Raw genomic sequence first — 24,807 nt, 5'->3', positions numbered from 1 at the left:
TGTGATGGATGGGAGTGGCGAGAAAGAGGTGAAGAGAGGGAAAGATGAAGGGAGGGCAACAGGGAAATAACTTCTACTTGGATGACTTCCATGTGTTTGGATTAACAACCTGGTGAGCAGTGCACTTCAACTTGACCCATCTTGCTTTCAGAGAACAGCTTTCCAGTTGCCTTGAGAAAAAGTCTGCAGAACCTAATTCCTGCTTCTTTTCATCTTGCCAGCCATGGATGAAATCCTCCATTAATTAGGAAATCAGACAGAAAACAAACTAAAATGTTCCCAGAAAGAGGCCTCAGGAAGTAGAATATGTATGGAATTAAGAAAAGGTCTTTATTGATCACCTGTTCCAACCATGTTAATAGATAAGAAAAATGTGACTCAGATTAAGAAGTCATGACCAAAATTAAGCAGCCAGTCAATGGCAGAACCAAGGCTAGAATCCATTCTTCTGATTGAACAAATATGAACGTAGCAGCATAATAAATGGGTACAATAATTACATGTACTTAATAGCTATATATTTGTATTTTTCTTTCCTCCCTCCTCCGATCATTGGGGAAAGAGGTATGGCATTTGAATGCAAATTGAAGGGTACAATTTTGCACTAATTTTTGAAGACAGCTTGCTACACATGCTATGGGACACTAAACTGCAAAACTCTAAACGTTACTTAAGGAGAGGAAGGGAAGAATTTTTAACCTCAAATTATGTTGTTGAAAACAAACAAATTTGGACCTTGTATGAACCTTAATTCAGAACTCAAAAAATACCATTATTTTAGTTCACCCTGGTTCCTCCTTTGCTTTTCTAGGCTATAAATGATAATGAAATCTATATGAAAACTTTATTATTTCAATGTCTTAAGTCTAAGGAGGTAATTTTTCAACTTTCTACATTTTCTTACTGGCCCAATTCTAGTTCTTTTTCAATGTGAAAAGAGGAACAGATTGTGGATTCAGAAGGAGGCAACAGATGCAAAGAGAAGAAACAAAACACAAAATTATCATGATTTTAGCTCTAGTATTCCCTTCCCAAATGACATTTCAACATGAGAGGCTTCTCACTCCTCAATTTACTGACATTTACTTCTAACTCTGCTTTACAAACCCATTCTGATACAAATTCAGAGAGAAATGAATGTAAAACATTTCTTTCAGATTGTGCCTCATCTCACAGTAACATGTTTGACTAAATTCCCGTTCTCAGGAAGAGACAACTGAGTAAAGTTTTTCATGTAGACTTCCGTCTCCAGGCTTTAAAAAAATATGCTTATGTTAACTGATTCAATTTTACATGAGAAACAAATAGCTTTCATACATATTTGCACTCACCAACAGAGAAACAATCTAGCCTAAAGCTACTCACTTTTCCTAAAATTATGGGTAGCCTGTGCAAGTTGAAAATGTCTATTTCAAAGCTTTAAAGCTAGAATTAATTTTAAGATATTCACCAGATTTCTTTCCTCTTAACAGGAAAGTTAGTTCTTAGGGCCTGAGTACGTTGCAAATGTGAAGTTTGGAAAGATCAATTGTTTCTCTTCCTCTATTTCATGCTCTCAGACTCAAAATGGCTGGCTTGATTTAGATAACACTTTCCCCCAAACACTCACTGCACCCCTCGTTGTAAAGCACAATGTGACTGCTCAGAAAGTTATGAGTCATGGAAAAGAGGAGGTGATAAAGCCTTTCTGCTCTTACCGCCAGCCTCAAGAGATAAAAGTCAAATCAGTCTTCCTGCAAACCAGTGAATTAGTTCTATAACCTCCCACAAGATTCTTCTCACATAATTTGCAAAAGGAATTAGTACAGCCTTCACCAAAGCAGTTGAAGAAACATCCCACTTTGTTTTTGTGATTCACTGATAAATTTATGAGAGTTGATAATTTTCTTGTCAACAGAAAGATCCAACTTAACTCTCTTTCTATTCAGTTTTGTATTTAAGTGACACCTTGCAGTTTAAATAATAAACCTTAATCAAGTAATGAAACAAGGCAACCCTGGGCATTTCATTATGTCAGAAACAAAGGGAACTGTCACAAATTCAACCCCACCATATCCCCAAACTATCTCAGGACCTATGTGTGAGGACTCAGTCCATAGCCAAGGGAATCATGGGCCTCCAATGCCTTCAGGCTGGGCAGAAAAGGGAAAGGAAAAACATCCAAGCCTACTATTTTATCCATGCCTTTCTTTAGCCTGGTCAATTTCTCTCTAAAAAAGAAAGCAAAGGAGTTTTAAAAATATTTTCAACATAGCAGTCTACTATTCACAGAGACCCATAAGAAAATAACAGTCCAAGATCATCTTCAAAATAAAGAAATACCATAAAGCACTTTGAGAGGCCAAGGCAGGAGGATCGCTTGAGGCTAGGAGTTCAAGACCTGAGGGCGACATAGTAAGACCCTGCCTACCAAAAAAATTTAAGAAGTAACCAGACACGGTGATGTGAGCCTCTAGTCCTAGCTACTAGGGAGGCTAAAGCGGGAGGATTGCGTGAGCCCAGGAGTTGCAGTGAACTATAAGCTGCAGTGAGTTATAAGGCTGCAGTGAGCTATGATAGCACCATAGCACTCCAACCTGGGTGATGGAGTGAGAACCTGTCCCAGAATGAATGAATTAATTAACAAATTAAAGAAATAAATACGCCCACTAGCGACAACTAGGTGAATGCCCCTTTCACAGAGACATGCATTTATTGCCGCATTTACCACTTAAGGGCCAACCACCCACTCCATTTTCCCTCCCCCCAGCACTCCCTTCCACCCCACCCACCACCTTCATAGCCCCATGGTGACACCAGACAGGAACTGGTGGGTGCCTACTGATCTCATTTGCTAAGAAGCCTCTAGTTGAAAACAGTCTGGCATGCAGCCAATCACAGACCACTCTAGAGAAGGGTTGTTTCCTGCCCCTGCTTTCCATTCCCCCACCCCACACATAGCTTCCCAGAACCACAGCGGATGCGTCACTATGCTCTCAACTTCCACAGGGCTAATTAGCTCACATGTGGACTTCTCCATCAGTTCCACTTATCACCTACCAGGTGGGCTGCCAGGCAGCTGCATGCATGGAAAAGGAAGAGGAAAGGGGGTGGGGTTTACCAGGAGAGAAGGGGAGGAGCATGTTTTTCTGAAACAGGATGCATGACATTGACAAGTCGCAATTCAGAAATCTCAGACCCATTTGGTGTTCACATCCAGAGACATCCAATCCTTAGGAAAGCCTTTAGACCACGACAAAAATATTAGGGATGGATGGGTTGGTGGAAAAGAAGGGCCTAGACAGTCCAGGGACTAAGGCTGTGGCATCCTCTTAGGCTCTAAGAAGATTTTATTATCCATATTTTATTAAGATTTCTGCCCAACACTGCAGTGCCTGTTGTGTGTCTTCAAAGAATCCTTAGGCAAATTGTGACTATCTAAAATATCACAGCATGCCCATCAGCGAGGGACTGGATAAAGAAAATGTGGTGCAGCCAGCACAGTGGCTCATGCCGGTAATCCCAGCACTTTAGTAGAAGGCCGATGCAGGTAGATCACTTGATCTCAGGAGTTCAAGACTGACCTGGGCAACATGGAGAAACCCCATCTGTACAAAAATACAAAAAAAAAAAAAAATTTGCTGGGCATGGTGGCATGTGCTTGCAGAGATGGGAGGATCACCTGAGCTCAGGAGGTCAAGGCTACAGTAATGCATAATTGCGCCACTGCACTCCTGCCTGGGCAACAGAGAGAGATCCTGAAAAAAAAAAAGGAGAAGAGAGGAGAGGGAAGGAAGGAAGGAAGGAAGGAAGGAAGGAAGGAAGGAAGGAAGGAAGGAAGGAAGGAAGGAAGGAAGGAAGGAGAAAAGAAAGAAAGAAAATGTGGCACATACACCCCCATGGAATACTAAGGAAGGAAGGAAGGAAGGAAGGAAGGAAGGAAGGAAGGAAGGAAGGAAGGAAGGAAGGAAGGAAGGAAGGAAGGAAGGGAAAAGAAAAGAAAGAAAGAAAATGTGGCACATACACCCCCATGGAATACTATGCAGCCTTAAAAAGAATGAGATCATTTCTTTTGCAGCAACATGGATGCAGCTGAAGGCCATTATCCTAAGCAAAGTAACACAATAACAGAAAAGCAAATACCACATGCTCTAACTTACAAGCGGGAGCTAAACACTGAATACACATGGACATAAAGATGGGAATAACAGACACTGGGTACTACTTGAGGTGGGAGGGTGGGAGGAGGATGTGGGCTGAAAAACTACCTATCAGGTACTATGCTCACTGCCTGGGTGATGGAATCCTTTGTACACCAAACCACAGCAACATGCAATTTACCCACGTAACAAACCCGCACATGTAACTCCTGAGCCTAAACTAAACGTCAAAAAAAATTTTAATTTAAAAATTAGTGGAAAGATTTAATAATTAATTAAAACCAGGAAAAAATAAAATAAAAAAATTATGGCATATTGCAGATATCATTGGTAACTATGGCACCCCGAGATTTTGCGCACACACACACACACGCACACACACATATATGCCTAGTATAAGTATCTCATTCAGTTTTGAAATGCTCTCTGAGGCCTAGATATGAATTCCTTCTTCCAACTAGAAAAAGCAATAGAATTAGTAAGTGCATGTGTGTGTGTCTGTGTGGCGGGGGAGGGCACTGGGCTGTAGAGGACTGTTAAATACTAAGGTTGGAAAACAAAAATGCTAGGGAAAACCAGTGGATCAAATAATGTGGCCTTCCAGGCCAGTTTAAGGAATATCCTAGGTCCTAATGGCACTTTCCAGTTTGTAAGCCTCTCTTTTTAGTTTTCAAGAAGCCTTATTCAGCCTAAAACTACCAAGATGTGCCATGATTTACTACAAGTTGAAAACAGAATCCTATATCCAAATATTATGTTTCTTCAAGCAGTTTGTCCTAACTGTGAGTAGATATATTATCCCTGGCATCACAAATGTTGGAGAGAACTGGAAGAAATCTTAAAAACCTGAAGATTCCTAAAGCCTCTAAGCCAAAGTAAATAGGCCAAGTGTGCTAATCATACAACAAAGGTAGAAGGCTGAGACCTTCGCTCAGAGCTTTAAGAAGATACACTAAAGCTCACTTTGATTAAAGTAGGATTTTCAAGATACGAATTTCACTAAGGCACAAACTGAATAGAATCATGTCGGTATAATCCTCACATATTTCTGCCAGCTGGGATCCTGGATGTTGAGATGTGACTGCCTCTCCAAGGGCCTGAAACCACCAGTCTGTTTTACATGGGTCGCCGCACAGCCATCAGATGGAAACACTATGTGGTCCCTACGCTAACAGATCCAAATCACCTACGTCAAAAGAAAAGGCTACAGCTCCCATTTCCAATCTCCCAAGCCACCCCAGTCCCTCTGCAATGGAGTATCAATAGAGAGACTAAATGAATTGTTTACTTAATTGTGCTGTGCAAGCTGGATAATTGCATGCTTTCCAGGAAGGCTTTGTAACCAATGAGATGGCACTGAATCTGCCAAAACCCGTACCTTGAAGCCAACATCCTTTCTTTCTATAGACCCTCTCCTATCAGAAATAAAGGCAACTCTGGTATTATTTCTAGAGGAGGAAAAGCATGGTAAAAACATCAAAGATCATGTCTTTCAAAATTCAAAAATCTCCATTAAGCTGAACCCACTGAGAACTGCTATCTCCATATTTGCCAGTGTGGAACCTTTAGAGTCACAAACTTTGATTTAACTCATTACACATTGAAACAGTCAATAAATGGCAAAATAATCTACCTTAGCATGAGAACAACTGGTCCATTACATTAAAATACCACATTTTAAGAGGAGAAGGGAGATATAATTTTTAAAAAGGGGGGGGTTGGGAAGTATTTTTAAATTATCCAATAGTGTGCAAGAAGACTACAGAGATGGAAAATGGGATTTTATTTATTTGTTGGAATCTTCAAGAGGGCTAAAAAATCGATTAATGCCAAAGTAGAAAATGCTGAAATGATCTGTTGAGAGAAAAAAGAAAACCCTTAGGGGTAGCAACAATCAAATGTTTAGGCAAAGAAAACCCCATATGCTATTATTTTAATGTGTCCCCCAAAGTTCATGTGTTAGAAACAATTCCCAATGCAACAGTGTTGAGAGGTGGGACATTTAAGAGGTGACTTGTTATCGAGGAAGGGAGTGGTTTGGCCCCCTTCCTTCCCCTTCCTTACTACCACACTCTCTTGCCCTTCCACCTTCCACAATGGGATGATGCAGCAAGAAGGTCCTCTTCAGATGCTGGCCCCCCGACCTTGGACCTCCCACCTTCAGAACTGTGAGAAATGAACTTCTGTTCTTTATCAATTACCCAGTCTGTGGTATTCTGTTATAGCAGCACAAAACAAACGGAGACACCATATTACTTAATAATTAGTCAAGAGAACAAAGCTAAATGAGATGCTTTTAAAACGCCTTCCCCAAAGCCATTTGCGAAACTTGCTTGAAATGTTAACGAACACAATGGAAGTTCTCAAATCCGAATACTTGCTTTTGGTGAAGTAACTATTTGCAGCACTTCATACTTACTTCACTGATTTCCTTTTGAGCAGGCAATACATTTAGAGACATGTTCACAATTGAAAAGTACCTCTCCTGGCCGGGCGCGGTGGCTCACGCCTGTAATCCCTGCACTTTGGGAGGCCGAGGCGGGCGGATCACGAGGTCAGTAGATCGAGACCATCCTGGCTAACACAGTGAAACCCCGTCTCTACTAAAATACAAAAAATTAGCCGGGCGCGGTGGCGGCGCCTGTAGTCCCAGCTACTCCGGAGGCTGAGGCAGGAGAATGGCGCGAACCCGGGAGGCGGAGCTTGCAGTGAGCCGAGATGGTGCCACTGCACTCCAGCCTGGGCGACAGAGTGAAGACTCCGCCTCAAAAAAAAAAAAAAAGAAAAGTACCTCTCCTATCCAGATCTCCAGCCACTGGTTCTCCTTCCCAGAGGCAACCACTGTTACTGATTTCTTATTATTCTTCCAGATCTTAGATCCAAATACTCTTTAAACTCAATTTTGTAATGTTTTTCCATCTATATGTTCTTTCCCATTACCCTCTTCTTATAATGGTTTTCATTAATAATAATCAGAGTGTTTTTTCCTGGATAGGTCTATGTTCGTACAGAGTTTCAGCTTCTCCAACCAGCTATTTCTTCTCAGATGCCATAATCTCCCTTGATACAGTCTAATCAGCCCAGAACAGTACTCCTCAGAACAGAGTACTGCCCAGAACAGTACTCCTCAGGAACTGACAAGAGTGTGAAGATGCTTTTTTTTTTTTCTTTTTTTTTTTTGAGATGGAGTCTCGCATTGTCACCCCAGCTGGAGTGTAGTGGCATGATCTTGGCTCACTGCGACCTCCACCTCCCAGGTTCAAGTGATTCTCCTGACTCAGCCTCCTGAGTAGTTGGGACTACAGGGGCCTGTCACCACGCCCAACTAATTTTGTTTGAATTTTTAGTAGAGATGGGGTTTCACTATGTTGGTCAGGCTGGTCTCAAACACCTGACCTGGTGATCCACCCACCTTGGCCTCCCAAAGTGCTAGGATTACAGGCGTGACCAACTGCACCTAGCCGAAAATGCTATTTTTATGAAAATATCCTTCAAAAAGCTAGGAGGTTCAAAAAAATGGAAAATACAGTGAAGCTGCCACCAAGCTGAAGTTTTAAGAATGTTTGAATCTTGACAGGACAATGTTACCCCAATTCAAGTGCCAGCTGACTTGGCTGTTGAATGTCAGTCAACCTTATCTGATTTTTCGGGGTTAGATTGTCCCAGAGCAATATTTGTCTGAAACACACCCTTGAATGAGTTTGGGAATGGGAAAGAAATGATGGGTAGTGGGAGGGTCAGAAGGGAGGATAGGAGAGCACCACACATAGTCAGGGGAGGCTTTCAAAAGAGTCTGGACTCTGAGAATAGCAAAACAGAAAGGTAATGCAAATTTCAAACATACCACATGCATTTTCTTTTCCTTCCCAAATCCCACTAAGGCTATTTTTTTAATCAGGTTCTAGTACTGGTTTTGCCATGACCTTAATTTACCCTTCACCTAATCACCTTTGAATCAGTTTCTTCATCTATAAATTGAGGGGCTTGGCCTCACTGAGCTCTAAAGTCCTTTATACATTTAATTTTCTGTGAGTCTAAGATGCAATTTCTCTTCATATATTAAATTATAAGCCTACTATGTGGGTATAAAATTGCTTCAATTTCCCACAATTTATTTGCCATGAAATAACAAACTGTGTAGACTTTTAAATGTTTTTAAGGGCCAGACGCAGTGGCTCACACCTGTAATCTCAGCACTTTGGGAGGCCGAGGCGGGCAGATCACGAGGTCAGGAGTTTGAGACCATCCTGGTTAACATGGTAAAACCCTGTCTGTACTAAAAATACAAAAATTAGCCAGGTGTGGTGGTGCACACCTGTAATTCCAGCTACTCAGGAGGCTGGGTCAGGAGAATCGCTTGAACCCGGGAAGCAGAGGTTGCAGTGAGCTGAGATTGTGCCAATGCACTCCAGCCTGGGTGACAGAGGAGACTCTGTCTCAGAAAAAAAAAAAAAAATGTTTTTAAACCCTCATCAGAGAAGAGAAGTTACTGTAATGGACAGTTGTCATTCTGAAGACGTCCAGCATCCATTCCTCCTCCTTTACAACACCTGATTTCTTTTAGAAGTCTCTGCATTCAATTTGAGGGGATAAATCTAAGTGTTTGCCTCCCCAAACTACAAAGCTTAAGAAGAACCAGAAAGTTTCTTCTTCCAGACTCTCCCTTCATAAATCAATACATCCATAGGATGGACATGTGACCTACCAACTTTTCTCCCCCAAGACTTCTCTAGCAGAACAACACAGGTAGCATTCTCTAGCAAAACAAACAGCTAGCATTCATTCCCTCTAGAAGCAGTAATTTCTTCTACAAAGTTTTCTGTTCTTCAGCTTTCCCTTCAGTCCTACAAACAACCTCATATCCTTCCAGTAAATTACCTTTTTTACTTTAGTGGTTTGCCACATAAGAATCCATTCCAAAACTTAACAGCTTAAGATAATAATCATTTATTTACTCACCATTCTATGAATTGGCAATTAGGATAGGGCTCAGCTGGGATGGTATATCGCCACTCCATGTGGTGTCAGCTGGATTCACTTAAGCATCTGTAGTCAGTGGGCAGATCGGCTGGGGGCTGACTGATCCCAAATGGCCTCACTCGCTCACTTTGTAGAAACCAAATGAAGTGCCGGCTGGAGCACCTTAGTTCTCCATGTGTCCGCTCATCCTCCAGTAAATTAAACAAGGCTTCTTTGCATGATGGAGAAATGTTCTGAGAGGATGAAAGGAAAAACTGCACTTCCCTTTTGCTACATTCTATTGGTCAAATATAATTTTTAAATCAGCCTGATTCAAGGGATAGGAGAATAGATTCCACCTTAATTGGAGAAGTGATCAAGAAACCTTTCCAAGAAAAGTGGATACAAGAAAAAATGAATCACTGGGGACTCTTACTGTAAGTAATCTACCATGTTGGGCTTGGTGTTTGTTGCTTGTGACATAAAGACACTAACTGATCCACAATCGTTGTAATGTGACACAAAACACATTAGATCGTTGAGGCCTTAACATCTGGGACATTCTCTTTGTTTATACCTCATATCTTAATGGGATTAATTGGAAAGAATGTGGGTGTCGTGGTAGTGAGGGTATAAGAAGCACAAAATTTAAAGTGAAAGTGCCTTGGTTCCAGACCTGCAGGTTACTTAGCTGTGTAATTTTGAACTTACTTAATCTCTGTGATTTTCATTCAAAATCAAAAGGGGAGTGACAATGTCTGCCCTGAGTTGCAGAATTGTTGTGAATATTAAATAGTGAAACTCTGTGAACTTCAGGCAATCCTCACTTTGCACTGTAGTGCAGGATCATAAAAATGGCCATGCAAGTTGAAACTGTGCCAATGAACAGGAAAAATTATAATATTTCCTTGACCTTTAAAAATGTTGTCAAAACATTAAAAAACTCTCTCTCTATTGGTTATAAATATGAAGAAAAATGGAAGAAATAGTAAAACTAATGTTTGTTTAGTATGTTGATTTAAAGCATTAGTAACATTGAGAATAAAATGCTTGATTTATTTGTAAAAAGCTTATCAATATTCGTTTGAATAATGCTTGCCTTTTTACCATCATATAATTTACAGTATGGAGTGAGCATCTTTCCTATGCCTTGGCAAATTGTCATACTCCTTTCAAAGTTTGGGTCAGCTTCCAACATTTTATCCCTTACACTTTCAATGCCACAAAATATCTCCAAGGGTTCCTTTAATGTGAAGATTTTTTCCAGAATCATTTCCTCTGGGATATGTTGATCCCTTCATTACAATCACCTTCCTCATTTATGTCAATAACTTTGCCTTGAACAGATTCTTCTGATTGCATGTCTCTCAAAAGGCAGTAGTGTTGACATTCCCATGATCAGCTGTTTCCTCTGTAACTACATTTATGTTTGATTCAAACTTCATTTCCAGTGTTACCATTTTTTCATTTCTTTTTTTTTTTTTTTTTTTAGACGGAGTCTTGCTCTGTCACCAGGCTGGAGTGCAATGGCACAATCTCAGCTCACCACAACCTCCGCCTCCCAGGTTCAAGCGATTCCCCTGCCTCAGCCTCCCAAGTAGCTGGGATTACAGGCACACGCCACCACGCCCAGCTAATTTTTTGTATTTTAGTAGAGATGGGTTTTCACCATGTTGACCAAGATGGTCTTGATCTTCCGACCTTGTGATCCTCCCAGCCTCCGAAAGTGCTGGGATTACAGGCTTGAGCCACCACGCCCAGCCCCATTTTTTCGTTTCTTTTTTGCATCTTCTTTTTTTCTTTTGGCCAATTCCCTCTTTCAATTTTCCACATTTGTACAATGTTGCTCAGGTTTATCACTAAGAAACAAGATAATAAACTGCACACTTCCTTGTCTGTTTGTGAACTAAACAACAGATGCACAGTGACCAATCACTGAAAGACTTTGAAAGAAGTGACGGATTAGTTACCAATCATGATGCACATCTGTTACTTATATAGTGACTTGGTGGAACTAAAGAGCTAGCAGCAAAGTCTGTACTTCATGCAATTGCTCACAGCTAATATATGTGGTAACTAAAATATGAGTCATATTGTTGAGGGACTGGTGTTATTTAATTAAACTGTAATAAGTGAAATTTGTGTATATCAGAACTATACAAAACAAGAACTGCCTATATTAAACATTATATATGGTTTAACTATTGCCAGTTGTTATTAAGGAAGGAAAGACTAGACCTCATACTTGGTGCATGAAAGAAGGGATTCAATTTAATTCAAATGTGCACTCAGCTCCAACAATTTTCATCATTGTCCCTGTATTAATGCTAACTAGGCAGCAATGAGAGGAGAAAGAAGGACTGAAAACAGCTATATTTTAACCTTTCACATAGGGCTAGAGGGAAATTCCTGGAAAGGAAAACAGGGCATAACCAAACCTAAAGTTCATCTAAAAGTGGGGAGAGATTTGTCCAAATTAAGTAGATCTTTTATCACTCTTTATTTCCAAGGCAAGAAGGAAAATACTTCAATATCATTTTCCATGAATGTGGCTGGTGGTCTCTGAAGATCCATTTTCACTTCTTTTGTAGCTGTAGAACCCCAAATTTTGGCTAGTTATGCAGCTGCCCAGAACAAAAGGCCGTATTTCCCAGCCTTCCTTGTAGTTAGTTGTGTCCATATGATTAACTACTGCCCCATGAGATATAAATGAAAAGATTGTGGGGACTTGTGGACAGCACCTTAAAAGGAGCTGACAGTTCGGAGAAGCAACCTTCTTCCCTACTACTGTCTGGAACGTGGACAAAACATTAGAAAGAGCCCTCTTAGACCATGACGCCATGGAAGCCAGGTCCTGGGATAGTAGAAGACAAATACAGAAGGAGGCTTAGTCCTTCATGGATGTATGGAAACGTCATACCAGCTCTGGCTGCCTCTTTCCACACTTCTTTTACGATGTATATTTAAGCTACTCTTTTTTTTTTTTTTTTCCTTTTCTTGCTCTGTTGCCCAGGCTAGAGTGCAGTGGCGCGATCTCAGCTCACTGCAAACTCCACCTCCCAGGTTCACGCCATTCTCCTGCCTTAGCCTCCCAAGTAGCTGGGACTACAGACTAGCACCACCACGCCCAGATAATTTTTTGTATATTTAGTAGAGACGGGGTTTCACCGTGTTGGCCAGGATCGTCTCGATTAGGCCACTCTTTCAGGGTCTTTCTTACCCACACATGGATACAGTTCCTAATAGATAAAATGAATACACTTATCTGGTCAGTGGGCTATTTTGGTGGCCCAAGTAACAGATTGACTCTTTCACCACAGTCTTACATCCTTCTAGGCAGTAAAAGTACCAATAAAGCAGAGACCCATGGGAAAAAAAATACCCTCCCCACAGTGTTGGATATTTAGAGGAACAAAGCTTATGGTCGTTTGCAAAGTCCTAATACAGATTCAAATAGTCAAAACTCAAACACAGACCTGGTTTAAGAGTTGTTTGGTTGGAAGGGAAATGAGAGGATGTAAAGAGGGTACTAGTTCACAGCAAACTCTTACAAAACAGAAGCCCTAAAATGTAATTTAGTATAAGGCTGTACTCATGTAAATGTCTAGAGCAAAACAAAGGAAGCGTTAGCTCAGTTTTGGTCCCATGTTAAAAGGCACATTTAACAAAAAGAAAGAAATTGAGGTGAGGGCAAACAAGTTGGTCTAGATATCCCCATTCTGTGAAGGATGGGAGAAGGAACTTGGCTTCTGTAGCTGACAGCAAAGAAGACACAGTAGAAATGTGACTGGTATTTCACTTATCTGACGTGCCATCACTTTATTTTGGATGGTTCCAAGCAGAATTAGGACCAATGACTGAAGTAAAATAAAACATATTTTAACTCAATAAAAGAGAAAACTTTCTTGAGAATCAGAACTTTCCAGAATTGGAATGCACTAGTTTCTAAGGGAGTGAGTTACTTGACATGGTCGTGAATTTATTTTTTAGAAAAGACCATAATGATATTCAGGGCCTATTCTGAAACTAAGAATAGAAAATAAAAGCATTGTTGTATCTTGAAATCCTTGGAAAATTAAAGTGATTTTGATTCTAGGCTACCTATAAGTGAAGGAGATTAAGAGGAATTCTGCATTAAGTGGGAGACTGGACTAGGTAGCCTTTCCAGTTTTTTGTTTGTTTGTTTTGTTTTGTTGTTGTTGTTGTTGTTTTGGTTGTGTGTGTGTGTGTGTGTGTGTGTGTGTGATGGAGTCTCACTCTGTTGCCCAGGCGGGAGTGCAGTGGCATGATCTTACCTCACTGCAACCTCTGCCTCCTGGGTTCAAGCAATTCTCCTGCCTCAGCCTCCGGAGTAGCTAGAATTACAGGTGTGTGCCACCACGCCCGGCTAATTTTTGTATTTTTAGTAGAGACGGGGTGTTGTCACATTGGTCAGGCTGGTCTCAAACTCCTGACCTCAGGTGGTCCACCCACCTTGGCCTCCCAAAGTGCTGGGATTACAGGCTTGAGCCACTGTGCCCAGCCACCCTTCCAATTCTAACATTGTATTAATACTGTATTTTCCTGTTACATGTGAAACTATTTTTAAGTGGTTAACACACAATAACCCAGGCATCGAACAAATGCTCTCTGAGAAAAATGATGATGCTTGTATTGACCAGAACTCTTTCAATTGCAAGAGAAAGAAATTCAACTTGAGAGTTTGATGGGGAAAAATAAAAAAAGCAATGGCAGGAATAAATCTTACTTCCAGTGTGGATGCTCAAACAACATGGCCAGAAATCTTTCTGTATCTCTTGGGTCAGTTTTTCCTCAGCTGGCTTCAGTCTCAGGCAGACTCTCACCACGTGGAAGCCAAGCCCACCTCTGTCAGTTTCATAATTCCTTCTCTAGCCTAGCAATTTCAATGGGCAGAGAACTCCATTTTTCTCAAAAGTTTCTTAATCGACTTAGACTAACCTAGCTTCAGACACAAACCTATAATTAACTCAATTACTATAGACTTTGTATGACTAGGCTTGTATCACACAAACTAAGAATAGGGCAAGGACCATTTCTACATGAAAAGAGGCCTTCTGTTATCTGAAATACAGGATGTTTGGAAGAGAAAAATACTAAATGTCTACTAGGATGACAACAATGAATGGTAGGTTTTTAAATGGCAACTTTATTACAATTCTGGACCTATCCTAAATCTCAAAATAGGAAATGAAAACAACATGTATCATAAAATCTATGAGAAAATAAACTGAATTTGATTCTAGGCCTTAATCTAAAATTCTAATGCTCAGGCAAATAACAATTTTAACATGTCTATCTTTTCACCAATTCCTTTTTTTCTCTTAAGATGCCTCTGTTCACAGACAACCTCATCAGACAAAATAATAGCAAACAAAGGGAAAAGCATAAAATGTTTATTGAAGTGGATGAAGGCACGGCATGTAAAGAAAAGTTCTTCATTAATAGCTGAAAAAAATCTTTCTCTATATTTAATATTTAGGTGACATATTTCTATTTCAAGAGAAGTAAACATTACAGTCATGAATAGCAAACAGAAACACAAACTCCATTTATTTATAAAATAAACTCATTTTCTTTTCAAATCAATGCAAAAAATGACCCAAAGCCATATGTTCCATTTGCCATGATTCTAAGACAGCAAAGCTATACAATTTCTAGATCATTAACTTGTCTTCCTATTTTTCCATGTCTTACAGTTCTGCTAGGTAAGCATTCGTTCATTCACTTTGATAATGCTACCTTTTATATGTTGGATATTCATTTGCTCAATTACTCCATGTAAAACTACAGCTGCCAGTGGGTGAGGGTATAGGGGATATAATGGCCCACCCCATAGTTTCTCTAAAAGAGCAAGAACTAAGACTATATTTCCAGTGGCTTCAAACAAAAGAGGGTTTTGTCTTTTGCTAGTCTTGAGTTTGAAAAAGGCATTCATACCCCCTCATTTTACATCATTGGAGCCACGATGAATGCCACAGTACTCAGGATAGTACAATGGGGCAACGCGGCAGCATGTCAGCTCTGTAAGTAGTGGGTGACAAGATGGGTAATGTGTACCTGCAGTCATGTGGGACTTGTGGAAGGGTCCCTAAGGTGAAGAGGAACAATCAAGGAGTTTCAGGTTATTTGTATAAAACCAGATAAGTAAAGTTCGGCAAATAAATCCCCAAATCTGACCTGAAAAATGTAATCCAGAGTCATTGCAATGATCTAAGATGTAAACCCTGAGGATAGGCAGCTGTGTATCATTTCTTGTATCTCCCGTGTTTACTACATTGCTTAGCTATCCAAAGAGAGATTTTTGGCCAGCTTAAGCCATTTGAAATGGTTGCATGAGATTGAGGCCATTATGAAAAAAAATGTACTCAACATCTGAGACAGGCTGTGGAATTCACGCTAAATAGCTTCATCTATGTGACTTAGAATATAAAGTCATCAGGCCAGGCACGGTGGCTTACGCCTGTAATCCCAGCACTTTGGGAGGCCAAGGCAGGTGGATCACGAGGTCAGGCGATCAAGACCACGGTGAATCCCTGTCTCTACTAAAAATACAAAAAATTAGCCGGGTACGGTGGCGGGCACCTGTAGTCCCAGCTACTTGGGAGGCTGACGCAGGAGAATGGCATGAACCCGGGAGGCGGTGCTTGCAGTGAGCCAAGATAGCACCACTGCACTCCAGCCTGGGCGACAGAGTGAGACTCAGTCTCAAAATATATATATATATATATGTGTATATATATACACACACACATATATATGTGTATATATATAAAGCCATCAGTAGATGGTTACCCAAGAAATGAAAGAGGAACTAGAACACAAACTAAAGATACATGAACAAACAAACATGTTATCAGAACGTAGAAGGAAACAGTAATAAGGGGTATGAAAGAATGCAGCAACTCATGACAGGTGTAACTTGACACAATTCAATTTTACTACTTCTTTTTTGCAGATAAACTCAGGAATTGACAAACAAATAATAAATATGAGAAGACCATCATTATCTACCATGCATGGATAAATAATTTTAATAAGTCCAGCATAGAGGACATTGTTGAATCCTTTCTACAACTCTATGAGGTAGTCACTAGTAATATCTCCATTTTATAAGAGAGGAAAGTAGATCTCAGAGAATTCTGTGTAACTTATCTAAAGGCACATAGCTAGCAAAGGCAGAGCCAGGAGTTTAACTCAATCAGTCTGATTCCCTGTGCTCTGTGCTTAACCATTAATGCTTTTTTCTTAAGCATTTTGCATGTATTTGCACATTTAATTTACTTCTTATAGCATTCCCATAATAGAAATTACTTCCATTTTTCTGATAGAAAATTGAGAAGGTAAATCATTTGTTCTTGACTCTAGTGGCAGAGCCAAGATTGGAATTTATGTCTGTGACTCTAGAACCTAGTATCATAATGTGGCACAGACTGCTACTCACCCACCAAAATTCACCCCTTCTTCCTGGAAACAAGGCTGCCAAGCTACAACTACAAATCTAAGTCTTCTTTACAGTGAGGTATGTCTATTTAATTAAGTCTTCTCTAAAGGAATATAAGTAGAAGTATGTGCAACTTCTGAATCAAGAGGAAATTCTTTGCCCAGACTTCCTCTCTTTCTCTTTCCCATGAACTGGAATTCAGAATGGCCAAGGCATTTCTTCATTATAGACAATGACTATATCCTAAGGGATGACAGATTTTAAAAAGTAGAGGAGGCCAGGTGCGGTGGCTCACACCTGTAATCCCAGCACTTTGGGGGGCCGAGGCGGGTGGGTCACTTGACGTCAGGCGTTCGAGACCAGCCTGGCCAGCATGGTAAAACCCCGTTTCTACTAAAAATACAAAAATTAGCTGTGTGTGGTGGCACACGCCTGTAATCCCAGCTACTCAGAAGGCTGAGACAAGAGAATTGCTTGAGCCCAGGAGACAGAGGTTTGCAGTGAGCTGAAATCATGCCACTGCACTCCAACCTGGCTGACAGAGCAAGACTCTGTCTCGAAAAAAAAAAACAAAAAAAAGTACAGAAGCCTGAGTTCCTGAATGGCTACATGGAACAGAGCTGCTCCATATACCTAGACCACACACCTTGGAACTTTATATGAGAGAAAAATAAATTTCTACGTTATTTAAGCCACTGTACTCTTAGGGAATCTTTGTTACAGCAGCTTAGCCAAACTCTAACACAGCCAACAAGTACTATCTCATGAGTGAGGAAGAAAAAACTACAGACTTAGGTAATGTGGAAGAAAGCAGGTGTGTGTTCATAAGGGAACCAGTAACACTAATATTCTAATTACTGTTTCCTTTCTATGAAATCACCATTGTAATACATTATTCACTCCAAAAGATGATAAAGTATTCTACACAAAAGTCACCTATAAAACATCATCTAACTGAAAAAAGCAAACAAAAAACAACTATCTGGCCGGGCGTGGTGGTTCACACCTGTAATCCTAGCACTTTAGGAGGCCGAGGCGGGCGGATCACGAGTTCAGGAGATCAATACCATCCTGGCTAACACGGTGAAACCCTGTCTCTACTAAAAATACAAAAAATTAGCTGGGTGTGGGGGCGGGCGCCTGTAGTCCCAGCTACTCGGGAAGCTGAGGCAGGAGAATGGCGTGAACCCAGGAGGCGGAGCTTGCAATGAGCCGAGATCGCACCACTGCACTCCAGCCTGGGCAACAGAGAGAGACTCCGTCTCAAAAAAACAAATAAAAAATAAATAAATAAATAAATTGGCTCTTAGTAGAATGCATTAGAATGACACAGCTAAAATTCATTAAGATATACCAACGCAAAATCCCCTCTAAAACAAGTGTACTGAAGTGAGCCCAAAACATAATATTGTGACATTCTACATCAGTATGTCTGGGCATGACTTCAGTCACCTTCATTTAATCCCTACACTGTATGTTGCCTCTCTTGAGTGTGTGTTTTTGGGTTATGCAATGCAAATCTCCTTTATCTTCTATTTGAAGAAAACATTGTAGGAACAATTCTTCAGTTATATATTCACTCTTCAGTCTCTGGTTAATGAAAGAATCCCTGGTTCTTCCAACTGAATCTGAGAAACTTCTAATTTTTTAGTGAAAAAAAAATAAAATGCACTCCTAAGCCAGGCACAGTGGCTCATGCCTGTATTCTCAGAACTTTGGGAGGCCGAGGTGGGAGGATTACTTGATATCAAGAGTTCAAGACTAGGCTGGGCAACATGGTAAAACCCTGTCTCTACAAAAAATACAAAAATTAGCTGGGTGTGGTGGTGCACACCTGTGGTCCCAGCTACTAGGGAGGCTGAGGTGGGAGGACCACTGCACTCCAACCTGAGCAATGGGAGTGAGATCCTGTCTCAAAAAAAAAAAGCATTCCTGTAAAACGTAATTTTTTTTATATTTCAATATCCACTAAAGTGATAATAACTTACGACACTCCACATCTCGGTACTTATTCTAATGAAATAATAAAAACTATTACATTGGCAAAGATATCCAAGGAAGCATATTTTAAAAACAAAAAATGCTGTAAAGAAACAAAATATGAAACAGTAGAGAAAATAATACTAAATAAATGATGGTTCACTCCTAAAGAAAATATAAGGCTGATATTTAAAAATAAATCAAAAATTTCAAAGAGAAAGCATTGAAAATTAAGTTAAATCTTTCCTGATGCCTTCAAAGAGATGACAAAGGAGATTTGTAGTTCATGACCCAGAACCGCGTGTCCCAAAGAGGCAACATACAGTGTAGGGATTAAACAAACAGGTTCTAAAGATGTAACAGATATACAGCTGGGACACAGCTAAAGCAGTGTTAAGAGGAAAATTTATAGCACTAAGCACTCACAACTCCAAAGCTAGCAGAAGACAAGAAATAGCCAAAATCAGAGCTGAACTGAAATTCAGATGTAAAAAAACATATAAAAGATGAACAAAATCAGCCGTTGGTTTTTTAAAAGAATAAATATGATTGATAGATTGCTAGCTAGACTGATAAAGAAAAAAGAGAGAAGACTAAATAAATACAATAAGAAATTACAGGCCAGGTGTGGTGGCTCACGACTGTAATCCCAGCACTTTGAGAGGCTGAGGTGGGCAGATCACTTGAGGTCAGGAGTTCGAGACCAGCTTGGCCAATATGGTGAAACCCTGTCTCTACTAAAAATACAAAAATTAACCAGGTGTGGTGGCTTACGCCTGTAGTCCTAGTTACTCAGGAGGCTGAGACAGGAGAATTGCTTGAACCTGTGAGGCGGAGGTTGCAGTGAGCTGAGATCGCACCACTGCACTCCAGGCTCCTGCCTAGGTGACAGAGCGAGACTCCATCTCAGAAAGAAATTACAAAGGGGACATTACTCCCACTGACCCCATAGAAATACAAAAAAACTACTATGAACAGAGACAACTATGAACACTTCTATGCACACAAACTAGAAAACCCACAAGAAATAGATAACTTCCTGGAAACATACAAGTGCTCAAGATTGAACCAAGAAGAAAATGAAACCCTGAACAGATCAATAATGACTTCCAAAATTAAATCAGTAATAAAAAGCCCATGAACCAGAAAATAAAACGTCAACCAGAAAAAGCCGAGGACCAAATGAATTCACAGCCACATTCTACCAGACATATAAAGAGCTGATATCATTCTTACTAAAACTATTCCAAAAATTGAAGAGGATGGACTCCTCCCTAACTCCTTCTGTGGGGCCAGCATCATTCTGCTACCAAAACCTGGCACAATAAAAAAAGAAAACTTAAGGCCAATATCCTTGATGAACATAGCTTCAAAAATTCTCAATAAAATACTATCAGACCAAATCCAGCAGCATATCAAAAAGCTAATCCACTACAATCAAGCAGGCTTTATCCCTGGAACGTGAAGTTGGTTCAACATATGCAAATCAATAAATGTGATTCATCACATAAAGAGAACTAAACACAAAAACCACATGATCATCTCAATAGATGCAGAAAAGGCTTTCAACAAAATTCAATATCTCTTCATGTTAAAAACCCTCAAGATTCAAGCATTCAAGCAATATACCTCCAAATAATAAGAGTCATCCATGAAAAATGCATAGCCAACATCGTACTGAATGGGCAAACATTCAAAGCATTCAAGCAATATACCTCCAAATAATAAGAGTCATCCATGAAAAATGCATAGCCAACATCATACTGAATGGGCAAAAGCTGGAAGCATTCCCCTTGAGAATCAAAACAGGACAAGGATGTCCAGTAATTCCACTCCTACTCAATGTGGTGCTGGAAGTCCTAGCCAGAACAATCAATAAAGAGAAAGAAATAAAAGGCATCCAAATAGGAAAAGAAGAAGTCAAACTGTTTTCAGATTATACGATTTCATACCTAAAAAATACCATAGTCTCTGCTCAAAAGCTCCTAGATCTGATAAACAACTTCAGCAAAGTTTCAAGATATAAAATCAATGTACAAAAATCAGCAGGATTTCTATACACCAACAACATTCAAGCTGAGTACCAAATCAGAAACCCAATCCCATTCACAATAGCCATTATAAAATAAAATACCTAGGAATACAGCTAACCATGGTGGTGAAAGACCTCTACAATGAAAATTACAAAACACTGCTCAAAAAAATCAGAGATGACACAAATAGGAAAACATCCATGCTCATGGATAGGAAGAATCAGTATTGTCAGAATGGCCATACTGCCCAAAGCTTTTAAAGATTCAATGCTATTCCTATCAAACCACCAATGACATTCTTCACAGAATTAGAAAAAAAACTATTCTAAAATTCATATAGAACCATAAAAGATCCTAAATAGCCAAAGCAATCCTAAGTAAAAAGAACAAAGCTGGAGGTATCACATTACCCAACTTCAAATTACACTAGAAGGATGTGGTAATCAAAGCATCATGCTACTGGTACAAAAACAGACACACAGGTCAATGAACAAAATAGCCCAAAATAAAGCTGTACACGTACAACCATCTGATCTTCAAAAAGCTGACAAAAACAAGCAATGGGGAAAGGACTCCCTATTCAATAAATGGTGCTGGGATAACTGGCTAGCCATATGCATAAGATTGAAACTAGACCCCTTTCTTATACCATAAACAAAAACCAACTCAAGATGGATTAAAGACTTAAATGTAAAACCTAAAACTGTAAAAATCCTCAAAGAAAATCTAGGGAATACCACTCTGGACATGGGTTATGGCAAAGATTTCAGACAAAAACACAAAAAGCAATTGCGACAAAAACAAAAATTGACAATGGAGCCTAATTAAACCAAACAGCTTTTGCACAACACAAAAAACTATCAACAGTGTAAACAGACAACCTACCAAATGAGATAAAGTATTTGTAAATGATGCATCTGACAAAGGTCTAATATCTAGAATCTATAAGGAACTTAAACAAATTAACAAGCGTAAAACAAACAACCCTATTAAAAAGTATACAAAGACATGAACAGACACTTTTCAGTAGAAGACATACCATGCAGCCAGCAAGCATATGAAAAAAATGCTCAACATCACTAATCACTAGAGAGATGCAAATCAAAACGAGACACCATCTCACACCAGTGAGAATGACTATTATTGAAAAGTCAAAAAATAACAGATGCTAGAGAGGTTGCAAAGAAAAGGGAGTGCTTATACACTGCCAGTGGGAATATAAATTAGTTCAGTCACTGTGGAAAGCAGTTTGGAGATTTCTCAAAGAACTTAAAAGAGAACTACCATTCAACCCAGTAATCCCATTATTGGGTATATACCCAAAGGAAAATAAATCATTGCACCATAAAGACACATGTATGCATATTTTTATTGCAGAACCATTCACAATAGACAAAGGCACAGAATCAACCTAGATGTCCATCAACAGTAGAAAGAAAATGTCGTACATATACACAATGGAATACTACACAGCCATAAAAAAGAATGATATCATGTACTTTGCAGCAACATGGATAGAGCTGGAAGCCATTATCCTAAGGGAATTAATGCAGGAACAGAAAACCAAATACTGCATATCCTAACTTATAAGTGGAAGCTAAACACTTAATGCATATGGACACAAAGAAAGGAACAATAGACCTATACAGTACTATGCTTATTAGCTGGGTGACAAAATAACTGGTACACCAAACCCTCACAACATAGAATTTACCTGTATAACAAACCTTTACATGTACCCCTTAAACTAAAATAAAAGTAAAAATAAAAATAAGATAAAATAAATAGGTTTTGCAAGTTAAATGAGACCATGGAGAAGCAAACAGGCAAATCTAAATTGGGGACTTCAATGGAACAACTGACCAAGTTTCCTCAACAAGTTCATGACATTTTTTAAAAAGGTAAGTCTGCTCTAGATTAAAATAAGGTTAAGTGATGTAGCAAATGTTGCAATGTACAGATCATTATTTGCAGCGTAATGTGTATGAATTAAGATTTTTGAAGACATTTTTGGTATAATCAGAGAAATGTGAATATGACTGGATTATATGTAACATCAAATAATTATTGCTAGTTTTGTCAGGTATCATAATGGCACATAAAAGTTATATAAGAAAATATCCATACTTTCTAGAAATGCATAATGAAGTATTTAGTTAGGCATCATAATGGCACATAAACATTATATAAGAAAATATTAATATTTTCTAGAAATGCAGAATGAAGTATTTAGGAGTGAAGTGACATAAGGATTGGGATTTGCCTTAAATACTTCAGTCACAATCACAACCATAAAAACAACACACATGTGCACAGACGAGTGTAGGTTCTGCAATAACTTAACTGAGTGGTTCCAATTTTGGTCCAACACTTAACTAGCTATATGACCTAAGGTAAATTACTTAAGTTCATAATGCCTTAGGTTCCCCTTCTGTTTATTAGGGGTAAGGATGGCATCTACTTTCTTGGGTTATTATGAGGTTACTGTGAGGATCAAATGAAATGAACTCTGTAAAGTACTCAGCACAGCATTAGCTATAATTATGATTATTAACCAGTATGTTCTTCACTCACCTAGGACCCCAAAATCCCACTCACCCACATACTTAATCCTTCTAAATCTGTCTTCTTTCTCTCCAGTTCTTGGTTCTTTCCCATTTCCTCCATCAATAGCCTCTGTTTCCTTCTTCAGGATCTGGAACCTACTATTTTAATTAATAACAATGAACGAACATTTCATTAATCTGCAGGATTACTTTGACAGAGTTACATGCAACCTTAAGGGTTCTAATCCAAGAGGTTTAGTGGCTGTGACTGTTCCTTTATATGGATCATTTAGACTTACAGCACACTTTCCCAAAAAGAAAAAATTATCTAGCAGCTCCCAGGTTAGTTATAAGAAAAAAATCCCTTCCACCCTCACCGTGGTTTCACTCTGGGGGAGATGAAGCGGAGGAAGTGTAGTACTGGATTCTGTTGTACTTATTTCATTAGGCCCTGAGGGTGAGGCTAAAGCCTTATGTAGAGAAGATTATAAAAACTCCTACTGGCAATTAATGGGAATGAGACAAGTTTTCAGATGAGAAACCCATGTGAAACTCCTCTCTCTCCTTTGTATTCTCTTCCCTTGTCTAGATCTGCCTCCTGCCCTGTGTTAGAAGAAGATGCCCCTGCTAGAGGCGGTAGCCAACAGCTGAAGGCCAAGTGGTGTTCAGAAAGCCACATGACCCAGTTCAGAGATTTCCAAATACAGCAACAGATCAGAATCCTCCTCAGGAGCTTTTCAATGTACAGATTCCATGGCCCATCCTAGGGTCACTGAACTGCAATTCTGAGGAATAACCCCAGGTTTTTAACAATTTCCAGAGTGACTCTTATGTAGCCAGCCTATACTGATGGATAGACCAGTTTTCAAAAATTAATAGTTTTCCTTTTTCCCATTGCTAAGTTTATTCCCTTCTGTTACCCACCTGGCCTCTGGAGAACTGACCATAGAGCTGTGTATCCCCTCTTGCAAAGGAGCTGTAAGGAGTACAGCGACCCCTCAGGACAGAAGGGGTGGTAACAGCAGTGATTAATGAAGCAATCCCAAGAGGAAAGTGAATTTCAAGGACCCAGACTCAGCCTGTAAGGCCCAATCCCCATTCAACCCAAACAGTTCTGCATCAGGCTGTTATATATATATATTGTGCTTCCTTGTATATGTGTGTGAAAGAAAGGCTGCACTGCAAGAAAAAACATAGTCTGAAAAATACTGCCTTTTATAGAAGTATAGCATTGCTATAGTTTGGATGCTTATCTCTCTAAACCTCATGTTGAAACGTGATCCCCAATGTTAGAGGCAAAGCCTAATAGGAAGTATCTAGGTCAGGGAGGTGGATCCCTCATGACTGTCTTGGTGCCATCCTCTGGTTAATTAGTGAGTTTGTGCTCAATAATAGGTCTATCTTACCTGAAAACAAACCCATCCTAAGCATAAATAACGCAAATAACCCACATTGCAACACTTGTGGGAATGAACTTAGAGGGAATAGTTTCATTTAACTCAATCTTCTAAACAAGCTGCATCAACAGCTCCAGTCTTAAGTAATGACCTATAACATTCTGAATTTTTGCTTAGGAGACTTGAACGAGTCTTAGTGACAAAAGACTGAATTGGACTTGCTAAACTGTGCTTCTCAATATAGGGAAATAAGACTCAGACATTTCCTCATAAGTTCAGGAAGAAAGTTTT

Source organism: Macaca mulatta, chromosome 14 (genome assembly GCF_049350105.2).
Source record: "Macaca mulatta isolate MMU2019108-1 chromosome 14, T2T-MMU8v2.0, whole genome shotgun sequence".
NCBI lineage: Eukaryota > Metazoa > Chordata > Mammalia > Primates > Cercopithecidae > Macaca > Macaca mulatta.
The sequence above is the reverse complement of the archived record's forward strand: the minus strand, read 5'-3'. Positions refer to the sequence as shown.